Genomic DNA, 19,934 nt, shown 5'->3' on the forward strand with positions numbered 1-19,934 from the left:
AGTCCTTTCCTTGTATGTTATAGAAAGCAGTTTCATTGTATTTGTATATAGGGCATGGGTTGCCTCGTGACTGACTGAGTATTCCATTCACCTCCACCATCTGTTCTCTCCCCTCCAGGAAGGATTGCATCCAGCTCACTGATGTGCTATCAAAACCAACAGAGCACCGAAGTCTGACGTCAGTAGAGGGCGCCAATACACAGGTTAATGTATTTTTTTAATTTGCAGTGAAATCTCCATATAGGGCGATTTTAGGTCGCTTCATATAAGAACTGTGTTTGAAAAATGAACTGACCACCCTGGCCTTTCTGTCAGGGGAGTGGCTGTGCGTCGCTAATGATACCGCCAGTTTCTGGAGAAAATGGAATTAATGTGGCCACAAAAGCCTTGAAACTACATATGAAGGCAATGTCGCTGCTAATATACGTCACGCCCAGCTGTCAACACATTGCGTTCCTGAGATTCCTCGTTGACGTAAAGCTCAGCTGGTGGTGACTCGACTAGTACTAACCACGAAACATTAAATATCAATAAAATAAAAATAAACGTAATTAACATTCAGTTTCTGTTGTGCGACGGGCAGATGCAGCCACCCACCTACCCGGAAATGTAGTCTTTGACTCATTTTTAACGCTTATTGTGGGTATATTTGTACATTTCCACCTTCAGTCGATGCTTCATATCCATATGAGTGGAAAGGCCGGGGTGATCGGTTTATTTTTCAAACACAGTTCTTATATGAGGCCATCTAAAATCCCCCTATGGAGATTACAATGCAAATAAAAAGTACACGAACCTGGGGACTGACGCCCTCTACTGACAGTGACGTCAGGACTTCGGTGCACTATTGCTTTAAACGTATTGATCAGTACGATCAGACACGGTTTACGGTGTCAAACATTTGGAGGTCCAGCATGATGACCATGCCAGCGTCCACCTCGTGTTTGATGTGGTCACTCAAATAGAGGAGGCATGTGTCGGTGGAATGGAATGTTCTGAAGCCAGATTGGAATTCATACATTAGTTTCTTTTGGCAAATTATTTTAGAAACAGGTATCGGTAGACGGTAGTTAATTAGTAGTGCTTGGTTATGATATCAATTCAAGGTCTTGTGGCCAGTTTAATCCTTTGGTCATCTCTAGGCTACGCATGATTTGACTGAAACGACCGAGGGCATGCTTAGCCTGACACTAGAAAACTTTTTTTTTGTTTTGTTTTTTGCGGCTTTCGCCATTATTTGTATTTATTTTTATGGAGGGACAGACAGTAGGCTGACAGGAAATGGGGAGTGAGATGGAGGTAAAGTAAAGGCCGTCGGGATCAGGAGTCGAACCCGCGGCACACTGCCAGACTGGATTAATAGCCAAGGTGCCTGGACCGCTGAGCCACGGCCCAGGCTGTCACTAGAAAACTTTACCTCCTTTTTTCTTTTTAGCTCTTAACCTGTTCTGTGAGAGGGAGCAGGCCGTGTACTGTACTGTACTGTACGTCTCGTTCTCTCTCTCACCCTGGCCTGTCATGTCAGGGTGAAAAGAGGGAATCATTAATATAGCATTAGCAGCAGCTGGCTGGGAACCAACTCTGCCCAGGGCACATCACAGACACTGCACTGGCCGCTGCCCCCATGTGTTGTCATCCTTCACCACGCGCTCCGTAGCCCATTAACTATTGATTATATACACTCAGCATTTTGGCGCTGCTGGTATGGTGTGGGAAAAGGCCATGCAGTAAAGTACAGTTACCTAAGTTCTGTAATTAAGTGTAATTCTAAGGGATTTGTACTTTACTTGAGTAATTTCCAATAACCAATACTTTTACTTCTACTCCGCTATACATCTCAGAGACAAATATTGTACTTTTACTCCACTACATTTATTTGAATACTTTAGTTACTAATTACTTTATAGATTTTTGATTATTATTACAAAATATGTAGGCTACACAGTAACCACAAGATTCAGCCCTACATTTCAGCCATTTCAGCTATTTTCAAAAGGTTTTTATACATTTGAAAACTTGTGAAATGGGACATTCTACATACTGAGTACGTTCTACTTTTGGCACTTTATAAGTACATTATTAGTACGTAAATAAGGATGATGCACAAGCGTTTAAGCAATTCTCCATATGCAGAGTAATTAAGTACCACGGCCATCTTACCATATAAGTTAATGGAAAGGTGCTATTAACAAGGCGCAACTTCCCATAGACAGCCCATTCATCCAAACAGAAAAGTCCTCTCTGATTGTATTAAACAACGTCAAACTCACCAACATTGCAGCTGTACTGAAAGCTTGAATTATTCTCTTTCTATCCTTAAAGTGTTTGTTTAATAAAAATCCACTGTATAGCCTACATGTTATGAGCTACTTTGTGTCCTTGCAGCCAGAACCTACCTGTCAGTTGCTGGGGTCCGGGGACCCCCAGTAGGCCTACCTACCTGTCAGTTGCTGGGGTCCGGGGACCCCCGTTAGGCTACTGGCTGGGGGTCCCAGAGATAGAAATGCCACTAAATGGAGATCCGCACTTTCCGCAGTCTAATGCATGTCAAACTAGCCCTATAACCATAACCTCACAAAAACAAGTAGTCCGTGTTGTTAGAAATTTACCAACGGGGTTTGAACAGGCAAAATTACGAGGTTGGGACTTTAAGTCAGATGACTAATCCACTCGACCACCGCGGACACTGCCAAGTTAGAGATCAGGCTTTGTGTTGTGTATTACCGTGACGTCAGCCACTTCCGCGTTCTACTCCAGGAAGTTCCACGTCATATATTTTCTTTACAATTTACAGTTACATTAATAATTCTACTCGAGTTGGAACCATTAAGACCCATTTTAACCCTCAATGGCTTCCTTTCTGACAAATTGTTATTGTTATTGTAAAAAATAAAAATAAAAGATTCACGCATATGTAGCTATTTTGTATTTACAATGAGAAACGGATGGGACCCGGATGTAACGTAAGAGGACTACAATAGAATCTCGCACTTAAAAACTCGCGGGCGTGGCCTCACACCGGAAGGAAGTGACGGCACCCTCAAATACGGAAGAGATGCGTGGAGGTGAGTTTGGTCAGTGTTTGTTTGGAAGTGCCACGTCACCACGCATCGGGTCCCTCTTCGGAGCAGGTATGTTATTTAATACTTAACGCTGTTGTTGTTTTTGTGTTTAAACGTCGATCACTTATGAAGTTACGTGTTATGATGTTTATATATGATGTTTCTACAAAACTGTAAAATACTGTTTCAGTGGCCGAATGGTTAGTGTCGAAGGCTTATAAACAACGGGCCCGAGTTCACGTCCCCGTCCCCCGTTTTCCTTCTTATCAAAACAAACACAATTGTTTTTGCTAGACTAGTCGAGGTCGATTATTCATTCAGTATTTCAGCCACAGACCACCATGTTACATTTATAGACTCACAATGAATGGTGGTCAGTGGCTCAGATACTGAATGGACCTCCACTAGATGCAAAAACGAATTTGTTTTGTAAAAAGAAAACACACTCTCAGTCCTGGACAGGGAGTAGAACCCGGGCCTTAAAGTTACTAACCGTCGACACTACCCGCTCGGCTACCGAAACACGGCTTTAAAGAGTAGTATTTACATATCTAAACACAACAAGTAACTCCAAAAGTGATAACCTGTTAAAGCCACGGACCACCATTTCACATTAATAGACTCTCACAATGGTGGTCAGTGGCTCAAATGGGTCTGAGAGACTAGATGCCCTCAAATGTTGGTCCATGGCTCAAATGCTGAATAAATAATCGACTAGAGGTGAAAATAGTATTGTTTGGTAGGTAAAAGGACAAACATTCTGTGTAAATTGGCGCGAAGCAACAAACATTCTTTGAAATTGGCCGGGCACTCATGTTAACAAAGCTCAGTCACTAACCACTATGCTACAATCAGCATTATATAATCAAAGGATCAAAAGTAGCAATCTTCTACATTCTCTAATTGTGTAGTTTTTTGGAAATTAAGCAGATGCTTAACAACAATTGAACTATTGAGAGTGTAAAGATCTACTATTGGGGTCCATTTGGTTACCTAAATTAAATTGCTCTGTATTGTGACAGTAATCATTGCTATAGAGTGTGTGTTCAGTAACAGTGTTAAATAGCTCTATAGTGTGACAGAAATCATTGCTATAGTGTGTGTTCAGTAACAGTGTTAAATAGATATTGTGACAGTAATCATTGCTATAGTGTGTGTTCAGTAACAGTGTTAAATAGCTCTATATTGTGACAGTAATCATTGCTATAGTGTTTGTTCAGTAACAGAGGTCTCCCGGTCTCCAGCTTTTTGTTAAACAGAAAAAGCATTCTCTGATACTGCAATTTTATCCAATCAGGAACGCAGTCAGGATACAGATTAAACAAGTGGAAATGTAATGTAACAGACAAAATTAGAACTGGAACATTAAGCTCATAAATGGCTACTTTCTCCTGATTGGCTGAAAATGTGTCACCTACCTGATTTTTTTTTTTTAATATCGTCACCTTATTAAACTAATTGCCCAAGTCATTTTTTCAAGGTTTTCAGGAAACACAAAAAACTGTGCCAAATGTAGAATGTTATATTTCTTAATCATTTCAATTCCCAGAAATATGAAAAAATATGACTATTGACATACAAATAAAGTGTATGTCAATCATGTAACATGTAAGGATAAAATGACTTAGGCCAATATCTGAACATGCCATTTTAACTTTTATAAACGCAATTATAAACGTTATTTAGGCCAAATTACTTTGCAGTAAGTGACTTAGGCAAAATGTTTTATTCCCATTATGTTTAATAGACCATGGTTTTTCCTATGGGACTGACAGTCCAATAGTAACAGTACCTCCCATTCACTCCCACTCACTCCCATTCAGTCCCATTCACTCTGAATGGGAGTGACAGTCCCATAGTAACAGTACCTCCCATTCACTCCCATTCACTCCCTTTCACTCTGAATGTGAGTGACAGTCCCATAGTAACAGTACCTCTCATTCACTCCCATTCACTCCAATTCAGTCCCATTCACTCCCCCATTGACTCCCATTCACTTATATTCACTCCCATTCAGTCACATAGCAACAGTACACCCCATTCACTCCCATTCAGTCCCATGCACTCCCATCGTATCAGTCCCATTCACTCCCATAGTATCAGTCCCATAGTAACAATTCCTCCCATTCACTCCCATTCACGCCCATGCACTCCCATAGTATCAGTCCCATAGTAACAGTACCTCCCTTTCACTCCCATTCACTCCCATAGTATCAGTAACTCCCATTCACTCCCATAGTCCCATAGTAACAGTACCTCCCTTTCACTCCCATTCACTCCCATAGTGTCAGTCCCTCCCATTCACTCCCATTCAGTCCCATGCACTCCCATAGTATCAGTCCCATAACTAAAAAACATTACATGTGATGTAGAGCAATATCCACGCTTAGATTATCCTGTGGCTACTACAACTCCTGAGCCCTTTTCTATTTATTAAAGAGCTGGAGAGACAGGAATATTCCTGTTACTGAACACTTAACACTGTTACTGAACACACACTATAGCAATTATTACTGTCATAATAACTTAGTAATGCTACTGATGTTATGTTAGACTATATTTACATCAATATGTCTGGGTCCCCACCTACTCACTCAGGGTTGACGTGTCACACCTGCAGTGATGGGAGGGGCACCAAAATGTGGTGTTTTGATTGGTTAATTGGGGCACTCCCTTAGTATAAAAGTGTGTTTTGTGTACACATGACCTGATGAAGATCAAATAGATCGAAATGTCAGTATTTCAATAAAGAACGTCTTTCTTATACCTGTGGTGTGCGGGCTCCATCCAATACCTACACCAGTTGTGATGCAACAGAGTTTGCTGTGACCGTGTGGATTATGGGTGGTGTGGTCTTTGCCAAGACGGTGGATTGTGGCACATGCCTTCCTGCTGTTATTTGTCATGTTGGTGTTCTCTATATCTTTTCGTCCTGGGCATGACGTTAAACTGTTCCGTTTGAGAGGACCGGCGACCCTCGAATGTAAACAGCCACGAAAGGAAACTATGTGTGTGTGAGGTGTTCTCTATGGGTTGGGTTTCAGGTGGTTGTATTGTAGTAGCTTGACATTTCTTGGAGGGCACTTTCAAGGACAGACTCAATCTTCTGGAAGTCTGCTTGTTGGGTCGTAATGCAGAGGTCGTCCGCGTAGATGAAACGCTGGCATTGGGTAGTGGCTGGTCGTTTGTGTAGATATTGAAAAGGAGGGGGGCGAGCACGCTACCTTGTGGGAGGCCGTTCTTTTGGGCTTTCCATTTACTCCTCTTTCTGTCATTTAACTGGACATAGAAGCACCTGTAGTTGAGGAGGCTTTTCCTGACCATTGTGCGGTGTTGGAGAGTGTCGTAGGCAGCAGAGAGATCTCTGAATGCTGCTCCAGTTATTTGTTTTCCCTCAAACCCATCCTCAATGTGTTGGGTGACATTGAGCTATGTCCAGCACAGGAGCGGCCGGGACGGAAACCAGCTTGGTCTTTAGTCAGCTTGGTGTTAATGAGTGGCAGTGAGGCGTTGGAGTAGCAGCATCTCATAGAGCTTGTAGGACAGGTGATGCAGAGGAGGGACATGGGTCGGTTTGGGGATATTGGGTCTTTGCCAGGTTTAGGGATTGCAACCACTTTGGCCTTTTTCCAGACAGAAGGGATGGTTTTCTGTGCTATGCATGTGTTCAGCATCCCCACAAGCCAGGTCTTTGCGTTGGGTCCCAGGTGCTGTATCATTTCTGCCAGTAGGTCATCAATCCCTGCTGCTTTTCCGGGTTTCAACTTTCCCATTGCAGTTTCAAATTCTTCTAGGTCGAAGGGTTTGGTTTCAGGGCTGGCTGATTGTGGTTGGTCTGATACCACTGTGCGATGGTATTCTCCTGTGGGTCGGTGGCGGTCTTGGTCACAACTGGTGGCCAACAGTCATAACCAACACCGCCACCGACCCACAGGAGAATACCATCGCACAGTGGTATCAGACCAACCACAATCAGCCAGCCCTGAAACCAAACCCTTCGACCTAGAAGAACTTGAAACTGCAATGGGAAAGTTGAAACCCGGAAAAGCAGCAGGGATTGATGACATACTGGAAGAAATGATACAGCACCTGGGACCTAACACAAAGACCTGGCTTGTGGGGATGCTGAACACATGCATAGCACAGAAAACCACCCCTTCTGTCTGGAAAAAGGCCAAAGTGGTTGCAATCCCTAAACCTGGCAAAGACCCATTATCCCCGAAGAGCTACCGACCCATTTCTCTCCTCTGCATCACGTCTTTCTTATACCTGTGGTGTGCGGGCTCCATCCAATACCTACACCAGTTGTGATGCAACAGAGTTTGCTGTGACCGTTGTGAATTATGGGTGTTGTGGTCTTTGCCAAGACGGTGGATTGTGGCCCATGCCTTCCTGCTGTTATTTGTCATGTTGGTGTTCTCTATATCTTTTCGTCCTGGGCATGACGTTAAACTGTTCCGTTCGAGAGGACCGGCGACCCTCGAATGTAAACAGGTGTTGGGACAGGGACAGGTGTTGTCTTGATGCATCCTGTGATGATGCCACAGGTTTCATTTAGGGCTGTGTCGACCAATTTGGTGTGACGTGATCGGCTCCAGCTTGAGCAGGCATACTCTGGTGTAGAGAAAGACAGGGCCATGGCAGTTGCACGGATTGTTTGTGGGTCTGCGGCTGCGCCCCACTTGGAGTTCACTAGTTTTCACAGGATGTTATTGTGGGTGTTGACCGTGGCTTTTGTGTTCTCCAGGTGTTTTTTGAAGAAGAGTGTCCTGTCCAGTGTAAATCCAAGATACATGGGGTGGGTATGGTTTGAGAGTTTGTGATGCGCAATTCTTTATTTGCGTCTCAGTTCCTCAGGTGGAAGCTGCATAGTTGGGTTTTTGATGGGTTGGGTTTCAGGTGGTTGTATTGTAGTAGCTTGACATTTCTTGGAGGGCACTTTCAAGGACAGACTCAATCTTCTGGAAGTCTGCTTGTTGGGTCGTAATGCAGAGGTCGTCGGCGCAGATGAAACGCTGGCATTGGGTAGTGGCTGGTCGTTTGTGTAGATATTGAAAAGGAGGGGGGCGAGCACGCCACCTTGTGGGAGGCCGTTCTTTTGGGCTTTCCATTTACTCCTCTTTCTGTCATTTAACTGGACATAGAAGCGCCTGTTGTTGAGGAGGCTTTTCCTGACCATTGTGCGGTGTTGGAGAGTGTCGTAGGCAGCAGAGAGATCTCTGAATGCTGCTCCAGTTATTTGTTTTCCCTCAAACCCATCCTCAATGTGTTGGGTGAGGTTGAGCTATGTCCAGCACAGGAGCGGCCGGGACGGAAACCAGCTTGGTCTTTAGTCAGCTTGGTATCTATGAGTGGCAACGAGGCGTTGGAGTAGCAGCCTCTCATAGAGCTTGTAGGTGATGCATAGGAGGGAAATGGGTCGGTAGCTCTTTGGGGATAATGGGTCTTTGCCAGGTTTAGGGATTGCAACCACTTTGGCCTTTTTCCAGACAGAAGGGATGGTTTTCTGTGCTATGCATGTGTTCAGCATCCCCACAAGCCAGGTCTTTGCGTTGGGTCCCAGGTGCTGTATCATTTCTGCCAGTAGGTCATCAATCCCTGCTGCTTTTCCGGGTTTCAACTTTCCCATTGCAGTTTCAAATTCTTCTAGGTCGAAGGGTTTGGTTTAAGGGCTGGCTGATTGTGGTTGGTCTGATACCACTGTGCGATGGTATTCTCCTGTGGGTCGGTGGCGGTCTTGGTCACAACTGGTGGCCAACAGTCATAACCAACACCGCCACCGACCCACATAGAATACCATCGCACAGTGGTATCAGACCAACCACAATCAGCCAGCCCTGAAACCAAACCCTTCGACCTAGAAGAACTTGAAACTGCAATGGGAATGTTGAAACTCGGAAAAGCAGCAGGGATTGATGACATACTGGCAGAAATGATACAGCACCTGGGACCTAACACAAAGACCTGGCTTGTGGGGATGCTGAACACATGCATAGCACAGAAAACCACCCCTTCTGTCTGGGAAAAGGCCAAAGTGGTTGCAATCCCTAAACCTGGCAAAGACCCATTATCCCCGAAGAGCTACCGACCCATTTCCCTCCTCTGCATCACGTCTTTCTTATACCTGTGGTGTGCGGGCTCCATCCAATACCTACACCAGTTGTGATGCAACAGAGTTTGCTGTGACCGTTGTGAATTATGGGTGTTGTGGTCTTTGCCAAGACGGTGGATTGTGGCCCATGCCTTCCTGCTGTTATTTGTCATGTTGGTGTTCTCTATATCTTTTCGTCCTGGGCATGACGTTAAACTGTTCCGTTCGAGAGGACCGGCGACCCTCGAATGTAAACAGGTGTTGGGACAGGGACAGGTGTTGTCTTGATGCATCCTGTGATGATGCCACAGGTGTCATTTAGGGCTGTGTCGACCAATTTGGTGTGACGTGATCGGCTCCAGCTTGAGCAGGCATACTCTGGTGTAGAGAAAGACAGGGCCATGGCAGTTGCACGGATTGTTTGTGGGTCTGCGCCCCACTTGGAGTTCACTAGTTATCACAGGATGTTTTTGTGGGTGTTGACCGTGGCTTTTGTGTTCTCCAGGTGTTTTTTGAAGGAGAGTGTCCTGTCCAGTTTAACTCCAAGATACATGGGGTGGGTATGGTTGGAGAGTTTGTGACCATCCCAAGTGACGTTCAGTTCTTTTTTCGCGTCTCAGTTCCTCAGGTGGAAGCTGCATAGTTGGGTTTGTGTGTGTCTTTCTTTTTCTGTCTTTCTTTCTTAGGACGGAGATCAAGGTAGACGCTGTTGGAAGGCTCAACACAAGCCGATGCCCCTAGAGATCCATCCCAAAGCTTCCCTCAGGGAGCCCAGCAAGCCAGCTAGCCAGCAAGCCTTCCCAGTCAGCCAACACAGCCAGTTAGCTCCGCCAGTCAGCCAGTGTAGAAAGTCAGGCTGTCAAGCTAGAGCATATCAGCCCTTGCAGTCAGCCATTGCAGCCATACCAGCCTTGCTCAGTCAGCTCAGCCAGGCCTCTCTCGAGGCCTGGCTCTCTGTCTGCCTGGCCCGGTCTGCCCTGCCCTGCCTTGCAGCAACAGAACCAGCCTTTCTGGCAAGCCATCCAGCTCAGAATGCGAGCTGAGCAAGCCAGTGCAGCAACAAGCCCAGACTAGGTTACTGCAGCCTTACTGTGCAGCCACAGCCACTCAGCGGAGATCAGCAGGAGCTGGCCAGGCTCCAACCCTTGCAGCGCAGCCTTAGGCCGGATAGTCCCCCTGCCTGCACTTTGTTGCCTTCCTGGCCTGTCTGCCTGCCTAGGCGCCTCGGTCTTCCTGTCTGTCTGCCTTGGCCTGCCGGTCTGAAACTGGTTTAGACTAACTGCGTGCTTGCCAGCTGCGCTGGCTTGCTGAGCTCTTATTCTGAGCTGGCTGGCTTGCTAGGCCGGCTGGTTCTGTTGCTGCAAGGCAGGACGGGGCAGACCGGGCCAGGCAGACAGAGAGCCAGGCCTCGAGAGAGGCCTGGCTGAGCTCACTGAGCAAGGCTGGTATGGCTACAATGGTTGACTGCAAGGGCTGATGTGCGCTGTTTTGGCAGCCTGACTTTCTACACTGGCTGACTGGCTTAGCTGGCTGGCTGTGTTGGCTGACTGGGCGGGCTTGCTGGCTAGCTGGCTTGCTGGGCTCCCTGAGGGAAGCTTTGGGATGGATCTCTAGGGGCATCGGCTTGTGTTGAGCCTTCCAACGGCGTCTACCTTGATCTTCGTCCTAAGAAAGAAAAACAGAAAAAGAAAGACACACACAAACTCAACTATGCAGCTTCCACATGAGGAAGGCAGGCAGGCATGCAGGCAGGCAGGCATCAGCTGCCTGCATGCCTGCGTGCAGTGTTCTCCAGGTGTTTTTTGAAGGAGTGTCCTGTCCAGTGTAACTTCAAGTTACATGGGGTGGGTATAGTTGGAGAGTTTGTGACCATCCCAAGTGACGCTCAGTTCTTTTTTCGCGTCTCGGTTCCTCAGGTGGAAGCTGCATAGTTGGGTTTTTGATGGGTTGGGTTTCAGGTGGTTGTATTGAAAATCAAGGAAAAGCGAAAGGCTATAGTCCATGGTCACGAACCGCATACTGGTCAAGGTCATTTATACTGGTCAAGGTCATTTATACTGGTCAAGGTCATTTATACTGGTCAAGGTCATTTACTAGTCTAATGAAGGTCATTTATACTGGTCACGGTCATTTATACTGGTCAAGGTCATTTATACTTGTCAAGGTTATTTATACTGGTCAAGGTAATTTACTAGTCTTATGAAGGTCATTTATACTGCTCAAGGTCATTGATATTGGTCAAGGTCATTAAGTGGCGTGCTATAGTGCGCGATTCTTCATCATTGTTTAGGATTTGAAAAAAGGTGAAATCGCGGAAAAGCGAAAGGCTATAGTCCATGGTCACGGAGGGCATACTAGTATGTTGTTTTTCACGATTTCGGAGGATTTGAAAAAAAGGTGAAAATCACGGAAAAGCGAAAGGCTATAGTCCATAGTCTCGGAGGGCAAACAAAAATGTGTGGTGCTATACAGGCCGTCCTGGAACATTTGGGGCAGAGGTTCATCGTTGGCATCCAGGGAGTGTGTGTGCAAAATTTGGCATCGAACGGGTTAATGGTGCTGGAGATTAGCTGTTAACAAACGACGGACACACACACACACACACACACACACACACTCAGAGTGCAAAACATACTCTCTCCCCAAGGCTTTGGCCTGGTGCCATACAGTTTTTAATGATTGTCTACAATGTAAATTGTGAAATTACTTTACCGTTGAAATGCAAAATTTACATTTCAACGAATGGACCTCGTAAAACAAAACAAAAACCAAGGCACTGGTTGTGGTACTTCTGGTTTACCGGAATGGGGTTCGACTCCCTGCAGTGCTCTGCTCAATTTGTTGTATTTACATGGTTCATTTTTATTTTCTGCTCATTGTGTTGCCTTCTCATAGATGATAACCCCCAGGTTCTTTACTGTGTTTGCACTCCCTACAGTTAGGTTACCAAGTCTATTTATTTATTATTTCTGTTCACTAGAACTAGAACCAATTGATGAGATGCACACGGCTGCCGTCTTGCCAGCAAGGTGCTACCTACAAGCTCTATGAGAGGCACCGTTGTGAATTATGGGTGGTGTGGTCTTTGCCAAGACGGTGGATTGTGGCCCATGCCTTCCTGCTGTTATTTGTCATGTTGGTGTTCTCTATATCTTTTCGTCCTGGGCATGACGTTAAACTGTTCCGTTCGAGAGGACCGGCGACCCTCGAATGTAAACAGCCACGAAAGGAAACTATGTGCGTGTGAGGTGTTCTCTATGGGTTGGGTTTCAGGTGGTTGTATTGTAGTAGCTTGACATTTATTGGAGGGCACTTTCAAGGACAGACTCAATCTTCTGGAAGTCTGCTTGTTGGGTCGTAATGCAGAGGTCATCGGCGGAGATGAAACGCTGGCATTGGGCATTGGGTAGTGGGTGGTCGTTTGTGTAGATATTGAAAAGGAGGGGGGCGAGCATGCTACCTTGTGGGAGGCCGTTCTTTTGGGCTTTCCATTTACTCCTCTGGTCATTTAACTGGACATAGAAGAGCCTGTAGTTGAGGAGGCTTTTCCTGACCATTGTGCGGTGTTGGACAGTGTCCTAGGCAGCAGAGAGATCTCTGAATGCTGCTCCAGTTATTTGTTTTCCCTCAAACCCATCCTCAATGTGTTGGGTGACATTGAGCTATGTCCAGCACAGGAGCGGCCGGGACGGAAACCAGCTTGGTCTTTAGTCAGCTTGGTGTTAATGAGTGGCAGTGAGGCGTTGGAGTAGCAGCATCTCATATAGCTTGTAGGACAGGTGATCCAGAGGGGGTCATACCTATGTCATACCTATGTTGTGGTGTGGTCTTTGCCAATACGGTGGATTGTGGCCCATGCCTTCCTGCTGTTATTTGTCATGTTGGTGTTCTCTATATCTTTTCGTCCTGGGCATGACGTTAAACTGTTCCGTTCGAGAGGACCGGCGACCCTCGAATGTAAACAGCCACGAAAGGAAACTATGTCTGCGCCCCACTTGGAGTTCACTAGTTTTCACAGGATGTTATTGTGGGTGTTGACCGTGGCTTTTGTGTTCTCCAGGTGTTTTTTGAAGAAGAGTGTTCTGTCCAGTGTAACTCCAATATACATGGGGTGGGTATGGTTGGAGAGTTTGTGACCATCCCAAGTGATGCTCAGTTCTTTTTTCGCGTCTCGGTTCCTCAGGTGGAAGCTGCATAGTTGGGTTTGTGTGTGTCTTTCTTTTTCTGTCTTTCTTTCTTAGGACGGAGATCAAGGTAGACGCTGTTGGAAGGCTCAACACAAGCCGATGCCCCTAGAGATCCATCCCAAAGCTTCCCTCAGGGAGCCCAGCAAGCCAGCTAGCCAGCGAGCCTGCCCAGTCAGCCAACGCAGCCAGTTAGCTCCGCCAGTCAGCCAGTGTAGAAAGTCAGGCTGCCAAGCCAGAGCATATCAGCCTTGCAGTCAGCCATTGCAGCCATACCAGCCTTGCTCAGTCAGCTCAGCCAGGCCTCTCTCGAGGCCTGGCTCTCTGTCTGCCTGGCCCGGTCTGCCCTGCCCTGCCTTGCAGCAACAGAACCAGCCTTTCTGGCAAGCCAGCCAGCTCAGAATGCGAGCTGAGCAAGCCAGTGCAGCAACAAGCCCAGACTAGGTTACTGCAGCCTTACTGTGCAGCCACAGCCACTCAGCCAGATCAGCAGGAGCAAGCCAGGCTCCAACCCTTGCAGCGCAGCCTTAGGCCGGATAGTCCCCCTGCCTGCACTTTGTTGCCTTCCTGGCCTGTCTGCCTGCCTAGGCGCCTCGGTCTTCCTGTCTGTCTGCCTTGGCCTGCCGGTCTGAAACTGGTTAAGACTAACTGCGTGCTTGCCAGCTGCGCTGGCTTGCTGAGCTCGTATTCTGAGCTGGCTGGCTTGCCAGCAAGGCTGGTTCTGTTGCTGCAAGGCAGGGCGGGGCAGACCGGGCCAGGCAGACAGAGAGCCAGGCCTCGAGAGAGGCCTGGCTGAGCTGACTGAGCAAGGCTGTTATGGCTACAATGGTTGACTGCAAGGGCTGATGTGCTGGTTTGGCAGCCTGACTTTCTACACTGGCTGACTGGTGGAGCTGGCTGGCTGCGTTGGCTGACTGGGCGGGATTGCTGGCTAGCTGGCTTTCTGGGCTCCCTGAGGGAAGCTTTGGGATGGATCTCTAGGGGCATCGGCTTGTGTTGAGCCTTCCAACGGCGTCTACCTTGATCTTCGTCCTAAGAAAGAAAAGACAGAAAAAGAAAGACACACACAAACTCAACTACGCAGCTTCCACATGAGGAAGGCAGGCAGGAAGGCAGGCAGGCACGCAGGCAGGCACAAGCTGCCTGCGTGCTTGCTTCGCCCTCCAGTTGCTGCTCCAGTTATTTGTTTACCCTCAAACCCATCCTCAATGTGTTGGGTGAGGTTGAGCTCTGTCCAGCACAGGAGCGGTTGGTACGGAAACCAGCTTGGTCTTTAGTCAGCTTGGTGTCTATGAGTGGCATGAGGCGTTGGAGTAGCAGCCTCACTTGTAGGTGATGCAGAGGAGGGAAATGGGTCGGTAGCTCTTTAGGGATGATGAGTCTTTGCCAGGTTTGGGGATTGCAACCACTTTGGCCTTTCTCCAGACAGAAGGGATGGTTTTCTGTGCCATGCATGTGTTCAGCATCCTCACGAGCCAGGTCTTTGCGTTAGGTTCCAGGTGCTGTATAATTTCTGCCAGTATGTCATCAATCCCTGCTGCTTTTCCGGGTTTCAACTTTCCCATTGCAGTTTCGAGTTCTTCTAGGTCGAAGGGTTTGGTTTGAGGGCTGGCTGATTGTGGTTGGTCTGATACCACTGTGCGATGGTATTCTCCTGTGGGTCGGCGGCGTTGTTGGTTACGACTGTTGGCCACCAGTTGTGACAGCTATGACCGTTGTGAATTATGGGTGGCTCCCAGAGGTCCAACAGTGGTCATTGAAGCGTGCACACACACATGCACAAATGCACCTACACACGCACAGGCGCACATGCGTATGCACACCTGGACCTGTAAATGAACAACAACACAAAAACTAAGGCACTGGTGTCGGACTTCTGGTTTACCGGAACGGGGTTCAACTCCCTGCAGTGCCCTGCTCAATGTGTTGTATTTACATGGTTCATTGGTCCATGGTCTCAGAGGTCATTGAGCGGCGTGCTATAGTGTGCGATTCTTCATCATTGTTGAGGATTTTTTTCAGGTGAAAATCAAGGAAAAGCGAAAGGCTATAGTCCATGGTCACGGACCGCATACTGGTGATCATTTACTAGTCTTATGAAGGTCATTTATACTGGTCAAGGTCATTTACTAGTCTCATGAAGGTAATTTATACTGGTCAGTCATATACTGGTCACGGTCATTTATACTGGTCAAGGTCATTTACAAGTCTCATGAAGGTCATTTATACTGGTCAAGGTCATTTACTAGTCTTATTGAAGGTAATTTATACTGGTCAAGGTCATTAAGTGGCATGCTATAGTGCGCGATTCTTCATCATTGTTTAGGATTTGAAAAAAAGGTGAAATCGTGGAAAAGCGAAAGGCTATATAGTCCATGGTCACGGAGGGCATACAAAAATGTGGTGGTCCTGGAAAATTTGGGGCAGAGGTTCATCGTTGGCATCCAGGGAGTGTGTGTGCAAAATTTGGCATCGACCGGGTTAATGGTGCTGGAGATTAGCTGTTAACAAACGGACACACACACACACACACACACACACACACACACACACACAGTGCAAAACATACTCTCTCCCCATGGCTTTGGCCTGGTGCCATACCGTTATTAATTATTGTCTACAATGTAAATTGTGAAATTACTTTACTGTTGAAATGCAAAATTGACATTTCAACGAATGGACCTTGTAAAACAAAACAAAAACCAAGGCACTGGTTGTGGTACTTCTGGTTTACCGGAATGGGGTTCGACTCCCTGCAGTGCTCTGCTCAATTTGTTGTATTTACATGGTTCATTCTTTTTTTCTGCTCATTCTGTTGCCGTTTCATAGATAGCCCCCAGGTTCTTTACTGTGTTTGCAGTCCCTACAGTTGGGTTACCAACTATTTATTTATTATTTCTGTTCACTAGAACTAGAACCAATTGATGGAACCTTACAGGTCTGTAACTCTGAGAGTACGTATGGTGGCTTGCAGGTGATTCCAAAGTGCTGGAGTTTGGAAGTGCTCGTTAGATATCACTCAACTTCCCTGTGTACCGCACCTGTTTTGAATTAGCACATAATGCAAGAGGCAGCAGGACATTGCTTTACTGAAAACGAGTGCTTCCAAACCCTGATGGAAACATGGCCACGGTCTGCAAATGGGCAAGAGTTGTAACAAATAATGTTAAAAGTTTAAGCAGAAGGGAGTTCCAAACGCGCCTCTCGCCTATGGCAGGCCAGTCTGGTGCATCTCAGAGGCCTCTCGCCTATGGCAGGCCAGTCTGGTGCATCTCAGAGGCAGGACAGGTTACAGGAGAAAAGGAGGCACTGGAGAAACTCAAGACAGTTTAAGCACTTATTTTATTATCAGAGTGTAAAGTAAAAAAAAAGCAACACTGTTTTGATGTTTCAGTTAAATTCTTCGTCAGGTCATGTGATAATAAAACAAGGGCTTAAAACTGTCTGAGTTGCTCCAGTGACTCCTTTTCTAATGTTAAAAGTTAGTTGTATTTTATTGTGTGTTACACAAAATTTCAAATACAACAAACCTTTTGGGGGCATGATATTTGAAATATAGTCCTAAAGCCTCATAAAAATACAAAGTTGTAAGTTACTCATTTTAATACTATTCAGATATACTGATAGACTACTACTAGTATACACACTCAAATCTGTCTGTTAGGTGAGTCAGAAGGGTTCCTCTAAGCTCCAGAACAAGTGTTGATTTTGACAGCAAATTTTGATTTTAGTTTAGTCATGGTCTTTCTATTTGAAGAAAAACTTAATTTAGTTTTAGTCACATTTTAGTTATCTGAAATGTGTTAGTGGTAGTCTAGTTTTAGTCGAGTAAATAGCATAAGATTTTAGTCGACTAAATCTACAGTTGATTTAGTCGACTAAAATGTATTTTGGCGGGCCTTCATGCTGCCGTAATGACTGATTTTAGTGCTGAAAATCAGTGTTGGGCAAGTTACTTTGAAAGCGTAGCTTGTAAAGCTACAAGTAGCTCACCATGGCAGTAGCTTGATCAAGCTACATAGCTACCCCTGGAGAGATGTAGCTTGTAAAGCTACAGCTACATGGAAAAAGTAGCTCAAAGTAGCTCAGCTACTTTTTATTTTTCAGCGTTAAATTGAGAATGTACATGCGGGAGACCCCTCCTCCCCCTGCTCCCCTCTGGGAGACCCCCCCACCCTGCTCCCCTCTGGGAGACCCCTCCCCTCTGGGAGACCCCTCCTCCCCTCTGGGAGACCCCCCCACCCTGCTCCCCTCTGGGAGACCCCTCCCACCCTGCTCCCCTCTGGGAGACCCCTCCTCCCCCTGCTCCCCTCTGGGAGACCCCCCACCCTGCTCCCCTCTGGGAGACCCCTCCTCCCCCTGCTCCCCTCTGGGAGACCCCCCACCCTGCTCCCCTCTGGGAGACCCCTCCTCACCCTGCTCCCCTCTGGGAGACCCCTCCTCACCCTGCTCCCCTCTGGGAGACCCCCCCACCCTGCTCCCCTCTGGGAGACCCCTCCTCACCCTGCTCCCCTCTGGGAGACCCCCCCACCCTGCTCCCCTTGGGGGAGACCCCTCCTCCCCCTGCTCCCCTCTGGGAGACCCCCCCACCCTGCTCCCCTCTGGGAGACCCCTCCTCCCCCTGCTCCCATCTGGGAGACCCCCCCACCCTGCTCCCCTCTGGGAGACCCCTCCTCCCCCTGCTCCCCTCTGGGAGACCCCTCCCCCTGCTCCCCTCTGGGAGACCCCTCCCCCTGCTCCCCTCTGGGAGACCCCCCCACCCTGCTCCCCTCTGGGAGACCCCTGCTCCCCCCTGGGAGACCCCTCCCACCCTGTGATACCAGGGCCAATCAGAGGCCAATTAGAGGCAGCTGTCAAGTGCTGATATGCCCTCAAAGCAATCAGAAAAAGGAACAGTCCTTGATTTTTCAAAGGGGGTTCTAGTACAAGAATTAACACAGCAACCAATGGTCAAAATTAATATATTTCTTTCATGTTATTGCCCAAAATTGTAGCTTGTAACTTGAGTAGCTAAGCTACAAAAAATTACCCAAAAGGTAGCTGAGCTACTTGACGAGGTACACAAATATGAATGTAGCTAAAATACCACAAGCTACAGCAAAATGTAGCTCAGCTACGTAGCTCAGCTACATGTAGCTTAATACTCCCCAACACTGCTGAAAATAGACGATAAGCTCACAACGTTGTGAGCTTATCGTCTATTTTCAGCAAGAAACCAAGTGTAAAATGATGTGTGTCTTATACTGGATCTCTTGTTCACTAGTCCCTTCCTATAATATTTTAGTCTAAATGATAAATGGTGCATTTATATAGCAACAGCGCTTTACATAGATTGTGCATTACATTCACCCATTCACACACACATTCATACACCTTTACATAGATTGTGCATTACATTCACCCATTCACACACACACATTCATACACAAATGGCGGCGGAAACCATGCAAGGCGCCAGTAGCAATTAGGGGTTGTTCAGTGTCTTGCTCAAGGACACTAACTCTGGGGGAGCCCACAGGGTTCGAGCTGGCAACCTTGCGGTTACCATCCGGCCACTCTACCCCTGAGCCACCGCCACCCCTATGCATGTCTAGTCTAGTTTTTATCTGTTGACGAAATTGACAATATATTTAGTCATTGTTTTAGTCATCATAGCTTAGTTTCCATTTAGTTTCCATTACATTTGTCAGTGAAGGTACAGTAGTCAAATTTAGTCATTTTTCATCATAGTATTAGTCGACGAAATCAACACTGTCCAGAACCCACTTCAATCTAAAGATTATTACATAGCAATTTTACACTTGTAAATTAGTGTGTGGAATTATTTTCCATAAACAAGTTCCCACAAATTTAAAGTAGTCAAAGTAGTTAGTTTCTTGTCCCAGTAACAAGTAAGATACTTCTTAACAGCAGATATCAATATATGAAATGTGTAATGGACTTATTGGACTAGAGTATACTGTAATGACATAAACTGTAAGAGTCATATTATATACATAAAGTGACAGCAGCAGGCCTGTGTCGCCCAGATTGGGCGACACACAGAGATGGGCAGTATTTGAAATACATGTATTTGAAATACGTATTTGAAATACTTTTTTGTATTTTGTAATTTGTATTTCGCTGGGATGGAAGAAATGAGATGTATTTTGTATCTAAATACTTTCAGATTGAGTATTTTCTGTATTTCAAATACATAAAATACTTTTTTTGTTTTAATGTAATTTTATTCTCAAATGGACACATGTTAAACATTTACACTGCCTCAGGTTTAAACTGTAGGGGCAAAACACACGCACCCACCCATATACACAACACAACACAATGTGTGTCACTTCTATTCCGCCTTCTGATTAATCAATCAGATTGATTGATTGAAATATTTATTAACAGTTTGCAGAATTACAGTACATTTCAAGCACAAACTCAATACAAAGACTGTTAACTATGAGTAGACATGTGCTTTTATCTTTTTAACCCTGTATCTGTTATGTTTTAGCTTTGATCTTTTATTTTCTTAATAAAGTCTGTTCCTGGTGTTCCCATGTAAAGCGCTTTGGGTATTTAGAAAAATATAAATCTGAGCTATTATTATTA

This window comes from Protomyctophum parallelum (genome assembly GCF_964188405.1).
Source record: "Protomyctophum parallelum genome assembly, chromosome: 15".
NCBI lineage: Eukaryota > Metazoa > Chordata > Actinopteri > Myctophiformes > Myctophidae > Protomyctophum > Protomyctophum parallelum.